Consider the following 12730-nt stretch of genomic DNA (forward strand, 5'->3'; position numbering starts at 1 on the left):
ACATTAAATTCAAATAATTGACTGATAGTAAAAGTAGAATTGTCATTAGTACAAATACTGCAAATGTTTAATCATGCTTACAAAAATGCAACTAAAACGTAAAAAAGGACTTTGTAAAAAAAGGTTTGATATTTTTACTAAATAGAATATGGACAGTGCATGTTAAAGACAAAATGTGCTGTTTCAATCAGAATAGCCTCTTTGGTACATTAACGGCACATCTGTAGCATTGATGTTAATCAATTTATCATTGTACAAAATTAGACTGCTTGCGCATGACCTGTATGTGAAATAATTAGATTAGATTTTGTAATTCATGATTTATGTTCAAATATCATAGGTAAGTTTTTAAGCTTTTTACGCCTTTGGGTTTCGTTGAAAGTATTACATACAGTTCAAAATAAGCACAAGAAGTTGTTCTGTTCGGAACAACACATTTGTCGTGAACATAGACGAGTGAACTAAATTCAATATCAAAAAGCAATCAGTGATTAGTAAAACTGTTTATATGCATACTGTGGTAATACTTGATTTGTATAAATGGAGACTAGGCGAGTTGAGTTGAACTTCATGAAATTGCATAAAGCTGATATTTTCAGCTTTAGTAAACATTAAATTTTCAGTGATATGAAGAGCAATCTTACATTGCAAAGTTTCCCTTCACGAGAAAATAAAACGTTTACTTAAGCTAAATGATCAGAAATATATGTATAGCTAATAAAGTAAATCCATGGTCTAGTTTCGCGGAGGACAAAGTTAGAAGGAGTAAGATATTTCACAGCTTTTCCTAGAATCCTAGCAAGCATGGGCAAAAAAATAGATTTGCGTTAGATATGTCTTAACCACATTCATGAAATGAAACAAGTAATACCCTACGAAATGAATATGTCTTCAAAGTCAATACTTAGGAGAGAACCTAATAGGATGAATCTATATATGAGCCGTGCTATGAGAAAACCAGCATAATGGCTTTGCGACCAGTATGGATCCAGACTAGCCTGCGCATCCGCCCTGTCTGTTCAGGATCCATGCTGTTCGCTTTCATAGTTTTTTGCAATTAGAGAAACAGTTAGCAAACAAAGTGGATCCTGGCCAAACTGTGCGTATGCGCAAGCTGGTCTGGATCCATGCTGGTCGCAAGCCACTATGTTGGTTTTCTCATGGTGCGGCCATACTGTTATTACATTCATTTACAATCAAAAGTTGATAATTGATAAAAAATAACAAAATAGGAATAGATATCGGTAATATTAAAATCATAATCATTTCTAGGAGTAAAAGGCGATAAAATCTTTTTATAAAGGTAATCCTGACTGATAATATGTTTGACGATAAACGATTATCAGACACTTTTAGATGGACAATAACTGATCAATATTTCAACTACACAGGCCTTCTTTTTTACAGTCTGTCAATTAAAATCAAAGCATTGTAATACTCTGTACAAAGCACCTTTGAACGTGTTTTATCATGAAGAGGAAGCTAAATAAATCTGGTATAACATATACAAAACTCGTCGACCTGATGGGACGAAAGACTGTCACATTAGATGCAAACATGCAATAAAGTAAGATGGTGCGTATGCTTAAGGAAATTTCGTTTTACAAATAGCTATTGACAAGTTAACAGTTCTTTTTTTACAATCCAAAATATTGTGTGTAGATACAATCTTCACTTTTTTGTGTGAATATTATGTCAGATGAAATTATCTTTAAAAATATTTCTTAAAATCATTTTCAATGATATAATGTATAAATAATAAATTCTTACCATAGTAACATATATTCACGGAAAAAAACTTCTTCGTTCTTGAAAGTGCATGACCATTGAAATAAGAACACAGGAAAACACTATACAGTGTTTCCGTCACACATAGCCGATAAAACGTGTTAACACATTTACAAAAAAAAAATGTAATCCCAATTGCACCTCAATTTATTAACCTGTTCAAGTTTATCATGATACTAATAGTGTTAGTTTATCACATGTATGCGTGACTTACTATATTCAACAATTTTGACAGGACCCTCGTCCGATTTTACACATCATCATTCCCGTCGGTAATGGTGCTACTTTGTAAATGCGAGTTTCTGCTTGATTTGAAAGGTAATGACATATCCATTGAGAGACAGCGTGATGTTTAGATTTATCAAATTCTCCATCAGCAAAGATTTCAAATTTTGTCTTAGTTTTTCTATTCTTATCAATGGCCGCCATATTTGCCGTGAAAATTCCAAAACTTGCGTACAAAGTTCTGCCAATAATCACTGTCAAACAGTGCTAGAAACGGTCAATCACATGTAAAAATATCAGTTTATGTGGAATGTTCCTAAGTTGTAGTTATAAGGTTTCATTCCTAATAAAATGCCTATTTTATGTGTTTGATATTTCTGTAACTTTTTGCTCTGCGAATTCAAACACTACCCATGTCACGAAATAGCATATTTGCGTATCATCGAAGGTTCTTACATTGGCTTACTAACACATCTGCCGTCCGCGAACAGGCTCTATCAAACCAAGCCTGCAACATTTTCATTTTGTCATGTTGGGCGGCCTATGAAGTTTCCTTTTTTCTATTTCAGTATTTTTATACGCCCGAAGGGACGTATTATGTTATGGTCCCGGTGTCCGTCTGTCCGTCCGTCCGTTAGCAATTTCGTGTCCGCTCTGTAACTCCTGAACCCCTTGAAGGATTTCAAAGAAACTTGACACAAATGTTCACTACACCAACACGACGTGCAGAGCGCATGTTTTTGATGTGTCATTTCAAGGTCAAGGTCACATTTAGGGGTCAAATTCATATGAGTGTGTTTCGTGTACGCTCTGTTACTCTTGAACTGCTTGAAGGATTTCAAAGAAACTTGGCACAAATGTTCACCACACTAAGACAACGTGCAGAGCGCTTGTTTCGGATGACTAGTTTCAAGGTCAAGGTCACACTTAGGAGTGAAAGGTCATATGAGTGTGTTCTGTGCCCGCTCTGTAACTCTTGAACTGCTTGAATGATTTCAGAGAAACTTGGCACAAATGTTCACCACACTGAGGCGACGTGCAGAGCGTATGTTTGGGATGACTCGCTTCAAGGTCAAGGTCATACTTAGGGGTCAAATGTCATATATGACTTTACTTTGTGTATATTGCTCTGCATTGCATTGCTCTTGTTTTTATTTGGCAGATCCCTTTTTGTTCTCTTACAATAATTTTTCTTTTTGAATTACTTCCCTTTTTTGTTACTATAAATAGCTTATTTTGACACTTTTTTATTATTGGCCGTAGGGAAAAACCGAGACCACTTTTCTGTGATGGTACATCCAATTTTTAGATGTATTTTGACATAACTTTACCTGGTAAGAATTTTTTTGTGGACTTTTATAGATTTTTTTTTTTTTTTTTTTTTTTTTGGAATTTTTTTCTTTTTTGTTGTTCCTGTCCTTTGGGCTTCAACAGTCAAGTTCTATAAATTTTGCTCCCATCCTCTGATGTAACCCTTCGGGCGTATATTGCCCCGCTTGGCGGCGCTCTTGTTTACAGTGAAATACCGCTAGCTTGAGAAAAGTTGGCTCGAGAATACAGGAAATTCACGTGGTCCCTGTAGATTTTCCTATATTTTGAATTTGAATTACCTCGGCTGGGTCGAACACCAATAATTCTTCTGCTGGAGGATAAAATGCGGTGTCTGCTAATTAGTCCATTCTATGTTTTAAAGATCTTATGAGTAGAATTTTTTATATATATCGCAAAACGATATTACAACAGGGTTACCGACATTATAAAGTAAGGAAGGATTTCAATACATTTTACCAAAAATCGAACGATTAAACAAATATAGCACAAACCTTAACACACCTATAAAATTTTGTCCTGTACATCCCATATAGAATGTGAATGTAGTTTACTAACTATAGAAAATAAAACCTAGTATAATGCTTTTATAAATGAAATATTTCTGAAATATGTTAGAAAACTTATCAAGAATACCAAGCAAATACCATACATGATTGGTGATTGACACCTATATAGTTAGTAGCTACGCTTTCCTATTTGATGATGCGTGACTGATAAAGTGTAAGACTCCGTGATTTCATTTCACCAAACCCAATGAAACTGGAGAGAGGAAGTAGAATTTTGTCTTGCAATTTGGTAATTGTTGGTTCTGTCTTACTTGCCTTTTAACGCTTTGAATGGACGTGCGTGTAAATATGTTTATGTGTGGTGAGTGGTGGTGGATGCTGCCATGCTTACGCTCCTGTTGTTTATTGTGGTCTAGATAGGCTGCTTGTTTTAAGGTAACATTCCCTTCTTGTTTTTCCCTTTCCTGCGACACCCTAATCCCTTTATCTACCCAAACTCTATTTCCGTATCTTCCATATTAGAAGATACTTGCTGATTGAATATTTGCTTGTTGCGGGCCTGCACTTCGATGTATGTCAAAAGTTATGTCTGCTTTGCTCTATGCGTACGGGAAATTTACCATTAACGTTTATTCATTCTGGCAAAGTCAAGTTAAAGTGTCAAAATTCTTCACCACTTCAACTGACAAAGTAGATAGGCAATAATTGTAGACATAGTACTAGAGCCGTTTTCACAATCGAATACCGCCGGAAGTAGAACATTTATGTCAATTTCACGTGAAAACGGCCGAAAACTGAGAGGTTATCAACAAATTATAAAGTTACGGGTACCATGAGAATTTTTCATGCATTTAAACAGTAAGTATAATGTTTATGGATTATTCAATACAGTATGAAAGTAAACTGTTACGCTTTAAATGGAAATTATGAAAGAAAAGTCGATAAGAAAATATTGACTTTCTACTTTCACTTTCATTGTCGCTTTTTAAATTGCCCGAATATTTTCTTTCTATTAATTTGTTTTTTCTTGTTTTTTGTTCGTAGATACATAATCCTATAGCAAATTATTGTGTGAAATGACAGCTTATCTAAAGCATCTGTGATTAACTGGGCCTAAGTTTACCGATTTTCCCATTCAGAGTGACCTTTGACCTTATAATAGCTTATAGTCTGTTCCATGTATTTTAGCTGTAGTCAGAACAGAATGTTAATTGAGTTAAAAATGAATTTTCAAAATAAACTGTTGCAAGTTGTAGGAATAGAATAGCATTATATATTTATTATTAGTTATTAAAATACTATAATTACCCCATTTCAGACAGAAGAACAAGCGAACAAATTGACACATTACAGTGGCTGCAGAAGCTTGAAAAGTTACATAGAGCAGGGACAGTCAAACCAAAGGGATAATGCTTCTATGTTATTTCTTTTGAAAAGGAAATTTATACAGGATTGAAGGGTATCACATACAATGTTTTACAATTTACGTGTAGTTTTATCACTCTTTATGGTCTTGAGAATAGACAAGTCAGTGACATCTAATTAACACAAACTATTGACCGTTGATCTATATAAGGCAGCGTTTGATAAAATGCAGTTATTGAATAGCTTGCCTATCAGTATTCAAAAGAGCAAACAGTTGACAATTAACAGGCAGACCATTCTTTTAAATGACACCATAAATAAACTTTCATAATTTGTTTTTCTTCAACTTCTGGATTTAGGCTGGAAGCCATTCCAAACTATGAACTGGTAAATTATATAAGGAATCATGTAATGATTATGGATGGGATACATTATACTTTTATGGACAATAATAATTTGAAATAATAATATTTTTAAGATGAAGGTGTTAAGGTAATTTTATAAAGATGGAGTTCTGGTTTTTGCATGATGAGTCTTTTCACAGATTTTATTATTTATATATTTCAGGGTATCCTACATGTCTAGTCAGGTTAACAGAAGTGGAAGATGGTCTAGTATTATAATGATGTACGAATGATACTCTTTGATAAGTTTAACATGTCGAAGGTAATGTAATGCCAATTATTAAAACCACAATCCCCTAAACATTTAACAGATACACAGTGTAATTAAAATGATTTTATGTAAGTTTCATGTAGGATGGTTCAGCCAAAAATTCTGAATCAAGAAATTTTGACTTTTCTTTTTAGGTAAAGATACCTATTCAGACTTCCTAAATCTTAGCCCTTCAGATGATACAGGGATAAAAGAACTACTATTGTCAGCCACTAAACATGTTTCAAAGTTTTTAAACACACTATAGCAATAACCATTTTAGTTAAAATATCTTGCAGTGTTTTCCTGATGTCACTTGATGTTTTCAATGGATTAGAGTCCTAATTTAATGTAAAGTTTGTATTTTTCAGTAATGGAAGTACAAAATTTGTAGGAAGTTGTTTCTTTATTTCAGTGTAAAATGTTCTGTGGATTCATATGACGATAATGCCAGTGTTGATCTGTATGATTTAATTAAACACAGATACTGATACCTTCAGGTAATTGTTTACAATATTCAAAGAGTTACAATGTAATCCAGTTATTGATTTGGTACATATCACTTCAAGAGGCTTGTGTAAAGTTTGTTTCACATGAGACCAGTGGTTAAGTATGATATAAACTTTACACTTGCAGTAAGAAATGATACAGTACCAAATAATTACAGACTTATAAGTGTAACTTTCCAAATATCTTACATTTTTCTTCTGAAATTAATTCAAAAGGTAAACACAATTCTATTGTTGTAAGCTTAAAAAGGTGAATTTAAGATATGAAATATGAAATGTCAAGTATAAGGTGTGTTATTTTCAAAGGAATTTATGATATAGTATAAAATATAGCCTATACATACATAATATTCCAAAATACAAGTATATACAGACTATATTGGAGTCACACATGTCTATCTGTCCTCTTCATATCCTCTAAAGTCTTTGAACGATTTTCATAAAAGTAACACTAGTTGTTAAAATGCAGAGTGCACAATGCATGTCAGTAGTTCAAAAGGAGCTGGTAACAAGAGAAACAATTATAGGAAAGCCATTTGAGAAAGAAATTAGAAAACTGTATTATCGTTTGATAAGTCAGAATATTGGCCTGAAAAATATTCTACCGGTCTCTGCAGTTTTTCCACTGGTAAACATTAAGTTAGATGTATACCCTTGTGAAAATCTAGGGCAAGCATAACTTTCTACTTTCTATAAATGAATGTTCCAGTATTGCTTTCATGTAGATCTTTAATTAGAAATATATTTATGACTTTTCCTCTTTAATTGCTTGGCGGATCTTTATTAAACTTGGCCCAAAGGTCTTTATTCAAATTCGTTTAAATCGGGGCACTTTAACTGTTGTTGTTTTTTTATATCAAACACTAATGTTACTACTCATCTTTCAGTGTGTCATGCATATATTTTAAGGGGTCTCCGTGGTCGAGTGGTTAAGGTCGCTGACTTCAAATCACTTGCCCCTCATCGATGTGAGTTCGAGCCTCACTCGGGGCGTTGAATTCTTCATGTGAGGAAGCCATCCAGCTGGCTTACGGAAGGTCGGTGGTTCTACCCAGGTGCCCGCTCGTGATGAAATAATGCACGGAGGGGCACCTGGGGTCTTCCTCCACCATTAAAGCTGGAAAGTCGCCATATGACCTATCATGTGTCGGTGCGACGTTAAATCCAACATTCATTTATACATATATTTTAGGTCAAATAGTAAAGGTCAAGTCGTGGGCTGAGCGCGAAACTATTGTAACTGTATATAAATAAAGAACAAGATACAATAGTTTCGCGCTCAGTCCTCAAAGTGACTTATGGTCACTATTGGCCTCTTGATATATTCTACTAAAATGATTCATATGCATAAGATATATAGAAGTTTTATTAATCCAGTAACAGTTTGACTTTTATTCTACCTTATATTCAGAAATATACATATTTTGAATATTAAAGAGCTGCAGACATGTCGAATACAGAGTTACTACATTATGCATTTGTTTCTTCAGATATGCCTGTGAAATCTTCAGTGTCACCATTCAGGTATGGTTCAAGATCAGTGTCTGCAACTTGCACATATTAGTATAGCGGAGCCTACTGAATCAATTTGATACATATCAGCTCTTATTGTAGGACACAATGTAGAGAGCAGCAAGTCCTGTCTAGCCGTTCATGTAAATGTGATTCAGAAACTCTGAAAATATATAAACATTACGCTGTTATAATTTTCAAAATACTGTGTCTTGTAGTGTATCAATACTGTTTTGTCTCAGTTTATAGCATAGTATGTTCACAAATCAAACTTAAGATCATAGTGATCAGTATTATTAAAATCATTAATTATTTGTATGGTGACAAAATTCAATTTCATGCAATATCACAGTAAAACGTTTGATAATTTTTGCTGTTAAAGTTGTAAGTTTAAGGTTGGCATAAATTGTTTTTCTCCTTCATAAATCTAAAAAGTTATTAGTCATTATAATTGCAATATAATTTTAGTATGACAAAGTTTATAATGAACTAAAACACCAATGTAAATTTTGAACTACTCGATGCATTTTCTTCAGTCTTACAACATTTAAGCGTATTGGTACATAACTCCTCCATATTACTTGTGTTTTGTCGTTTTTAGTTTCACTGAAGAATAGGTAGAGGTATTGCACATCCATTTTTTAGCATCCCAGTTTTGTAAAGTGTTGTATCTAATTTTTTATCTCAGAATTATGTCTCATCCAAAGGTGGGGAAACGTATTGTTTTTGCCTTCTCGTCTGTCCGCATTTAGCCTGTCCGGCTTTCACATGACAAGCTGCTGGCCAGATTTCGATGAAACTTCACAGGACTGATCAGTACCAAGCATAGAGTTGTGCATATTGCTTGCATGCTCTGTTTCGTTGCACTAAATTGTAACCAGAGCAAAAACTAGAAAAATCTTGTCGGCTTCACAGGTCAAACTACTAAACAGATTTTGATGAAACTTTACAGGAGTGATCAGTACCAAGCAATTTTGTGCATATCGCTGACACTTTCCGTTTTGCTGCACAAAATAGCCGCCATAGCGAAAGGTATACATAGATGGGAGACATGTTTTGTCATAAAAACACCTAAAACACCTTCCAGTTTGCTAATGAAAAATGTATCAAAGTTTTTACACTTGCAAACTGTAATAATTTGACATTAAATGCACTGGTTCCATAACTGCATTTGGCTGTTTTACAAAATTATTGCCATTTTCTTAGCATAGAAATATTTTGTGTAACATGTTACCTCATTAAGCATCATAACAGCAGAAAATTCTATGACTCAGAAATGTTGACCCTTTTGTACTTGTCATGTGTATGTTTTCTGTAATTTATATTGTCATTACTTTTTGTTGTGCCAGATTGCGGAAGTGAAGACTTAGTTATCCAAATGGTGTGCATGTGCCCGTCCTGATTTGTTTGTCTGGACAATATATTTTTGATTAGTCCTCACGAAACTTTGCAGGTTAATTTCCTTAAGGTCCCTGTCAACTTTGATAGTGACATGGTTAGTTTAGAAACACTACAGTGATGTAACCACTGTACTAGTCAAACGTTTCGTATTTCAGATTTTTATCACATTACAGATTACTGGTCTTTAGCAGGCTTCATAAAACTTTCCAAAAATGTTGTATTTGGATTTAAATTGGCATTATTCAAACATTAAGAAGTAGTACTATAAGGCAGTATTTGACCTCTTGTCCATTACTTTTTTATTTTCTCGGTTACTATGAAATTGCCTTTTCCTAGAAATTGGCTGGCTTATTTTTTTGTGAACTTATGTTTTTTATGAATTGTAGTTACGTTCTTTATCTCATGGAAATGTCCATTTTTATCAGATATATATTTTTTACTGTCAACAAAGTGCAATACCAAATATTTATCACTTTCATTTACATACTTGTACTATATTCATAAAACATTATATAAATAATTATATTTCATATAAACAGAATCAAATAAATATTTAAAAACATCAGTGTTTTTTATTGCTAGATGAAACAGACCATAGGTCAAGTTAGGGTCAATTCTGACACTTTATACGCAAACTGATAAGGGAGATAACTAGTACTGTCTTAAGTAACAAATATTTAGTTACACAGTTACCTTCCCTTTACACAAGTAGGACTATTTGTTGTTGATCATCTTTTGAACATTATTCCATTACTGATGACAGAACATTGAAAACAAAAGTTGTTGTATCATGCAATTAGATCATATATAACAATATATACATTTTTATTCCATTTTTTAAATTAGGTACTACGCCTAAATAACACATTTTCACAAGATATGTATCTCTGTATTTATGTCAATATCCTTTTGAGCTGACACTGAGATTATTTTTATTGTTGAAGGGTTAACCGTATCAAAGGAATTAAAATATTTAAAAGGTTACATGTAGGCGAAAGAGTATGGCTGATCAACGAAAAGAAGTTAAAGATAGTTAAATTAGAGAATCGTGGATTAGGTCCCTATTTCATAGTAGGAAATTTGTCAGACCTCGACTACAAAATTCACTTGAGAAATAAAACTCAGATTGAACATCATAATCGTCTGAAGTCGGTTGATTCCAAAATGAAATATATATTAAAGAATGTCGTCTCATTGCAAAACACCTCTCAAGAAATACAGACTATGTGCATTTGTATGCTAGGAATGGTGCATTGGGCATGACAGTGAAGACCAGTTCCGTCGCCATAGAGAAGATAGGCATGAGACTATTTGTTATGTGTCGGTTCAAGTGCGGAGTGACTTTCCTACTAAGCAGACCAAGTAACCCCTTGAGACCTGTCGAAAGGGTGGGGGATATCGCCAAAAATAACAAAACAAAGAAAACGGAAGCGGAGCGCGAGCTAGATCATCTCCCTACCACTAAGTAAACATACAACATAATAACGTTAAAACAACACTAAAAGCACTTCAGATAAGTAACATTAAAACAACTCCATACATACAGTTGTGAAGAAGAATCAGCCTCACAGTAAAGTGTATATTCCAACGTTGACCCAGCAACTACAAAGAACAAAAACATAAACAGCTATATCTTCAAGCTATGCACCGTCAGCTTCTAAATTAATTCAACCTTGTAGTCGATTGACAGTGCCCCAAGCACGTACTGTTGTACCAGACAACATTGCATCACCTCAAGACTTTGGAATTCTGCTAGAAGAAGATGCCGAAACGCCATTCGATTGGGGTCTGTCAGAATATAATACTTCGATAGACTACATCAAGCCGTTTAAAGAGCCGTTGATTGCAACTACATGCACAGATATCCCTAGTGTTACAAATACACTGACAGAGTCATTAAGTCCTACATGGACGGACAATCTGCCTTAAATTGAAGCACTATTGAATGACATAATTCAATACAAACACAGCAAATGGAGAAGGAAACAGAAATACAAGAACAGCAAACTACGCAACAACAGCAACAACAACAGTCAAAACAAGATTTACTTAAACAACAGTTTCAGTTAAAAGAAGAATTAAGACAATTAAAGGAGGAAGCACTATTATTAAAAGATCAACAACAAAACGAACTACAATAACAATAAGACCAACAAAAAAAACAACAAGACAAACATCAACCAGAAGATCAACAACAATACCACCAGCAACTACATGTAGAAGGTCAATGTCTGAAGATCAACAAAACGAAGAACAGCTGACACTACAACAAACAAGACAAACTACAGAATACAGATTAATAAAGGTTAAAGAAATTCCATTGAAAGGAGAATTAAATCAAGACATCATGCATGATCCTATGACATTTTTAAAGGGAGCACCTTCAGCATACATAAATATCCCATATGCTCAGTTAATTAAAAGTCATCCTTTGCGTTACAAGTAGGAATTAATAAGGCCAAGATCAACGACACATGCAAAGGAAGTACCGTCATAAAAAGGAATCAGCTTTAATACAGTCATTATGTAAGAGACAGCTAATTGAATATTATAATTATGCAACCAAAGTTCACTCAAGTCTGCTGCAAGCACTTCGGGAGGAATCCCTTTTCTTCGGTCACGATGATGAATTCGATTTCTTGATCTTACTAAATCATACAGAAAATGACCCCCTGTTGACATCACTGGCATAGCTTGAGAAATTTGTTTGATATTACAAATAAAATGTAGCAAATGTTCTCAAAATTAATACATATATATATATATATATATATATATATATATATAAATATAATAATACTGAAAATGCAGTAAAATTCAATTTTGTAAACATTAATCACTTCTTGGATGCGTTTACATGACTGAACAATCAGAATGGACAAATATTACCTTATTCCCAAGTTTACACACTTATTCACAGTAAGTTCCCTGTACATTTTTTGAATTGGTGTTTTCTGACTAATAGATGAATGTTCCTTATAACACTTTTCCATTGTCAAACATGATCCAACACAAAGTTTCATCAAGAAATGTTCAGTTTTATGAAAGATATGGACTGTTTACTAAGATCAGCCCCTGCGGCTTTACATGCCACCAGATTCAGATCATTTTTTGCAAAAGCTTAAGTTATCTGCAATGAATTTTGCTTTAAAGCGGATACATGATTCATTGCGTAACAGAAATATAGTCTATAAGTTGTGATTATTTTCAAACTTTACAGAGATAAGAATTCAAATTAAAATAGACACACCTGTCAAAAAGAAGTCAAAGATAAAAAAAAAAGTATTCAAATACCACGCTACTTTTTCCATTAAAACGTATATTGTCATCATTTGCAAAAGATTTGTGACCATTATCATTGCCTGTGATGACATGTTTTGCCCTTATAAAGGTTAGAGAACACCAATTGATTTCCCATTATATTATGTCGTAAACGGC

The 12730-nt window shown here is 33.7% G+C and overlaps 1 long non-coding RNA gene across 1 annotated transcript; it reads left to right on the forward strand.

Moving 5' to 3' along the window:
- The first annotated feature begins 4621 nt into the window (after positions 1-4621).
- LOC123542560 (uncharacterized) lies at positions 4622-8260 on the forward strand. Its single transcript, XR_008370787.1, has 5 exons — positions 4622-4709; positions 5170-5310; positions 5784-5882; positions 6286-6370; positions 7870-8260. It is a non-coding gene; the product is annotated as an uncharacterized LOC123542560 (long non-coding RNA).
- Positions 8261-12730: the final 4470 nt, after the last annotated feature.

The sequence above is a fragment of the Mercenaria mercenaria genome, chromosome 1 (assembly GCF_021730395.1).
Source record: "Mercenaria mercenaria strain notata chromosome 1, MADL_Memer_1, whole genome shotgun sequence".
Lineage (NCBI taxonomy): Eukaryota > Metazoa > Mollusca > Bivalvia > Venerida > Veneridae > Mercenaria > Mercenaria mercenaria.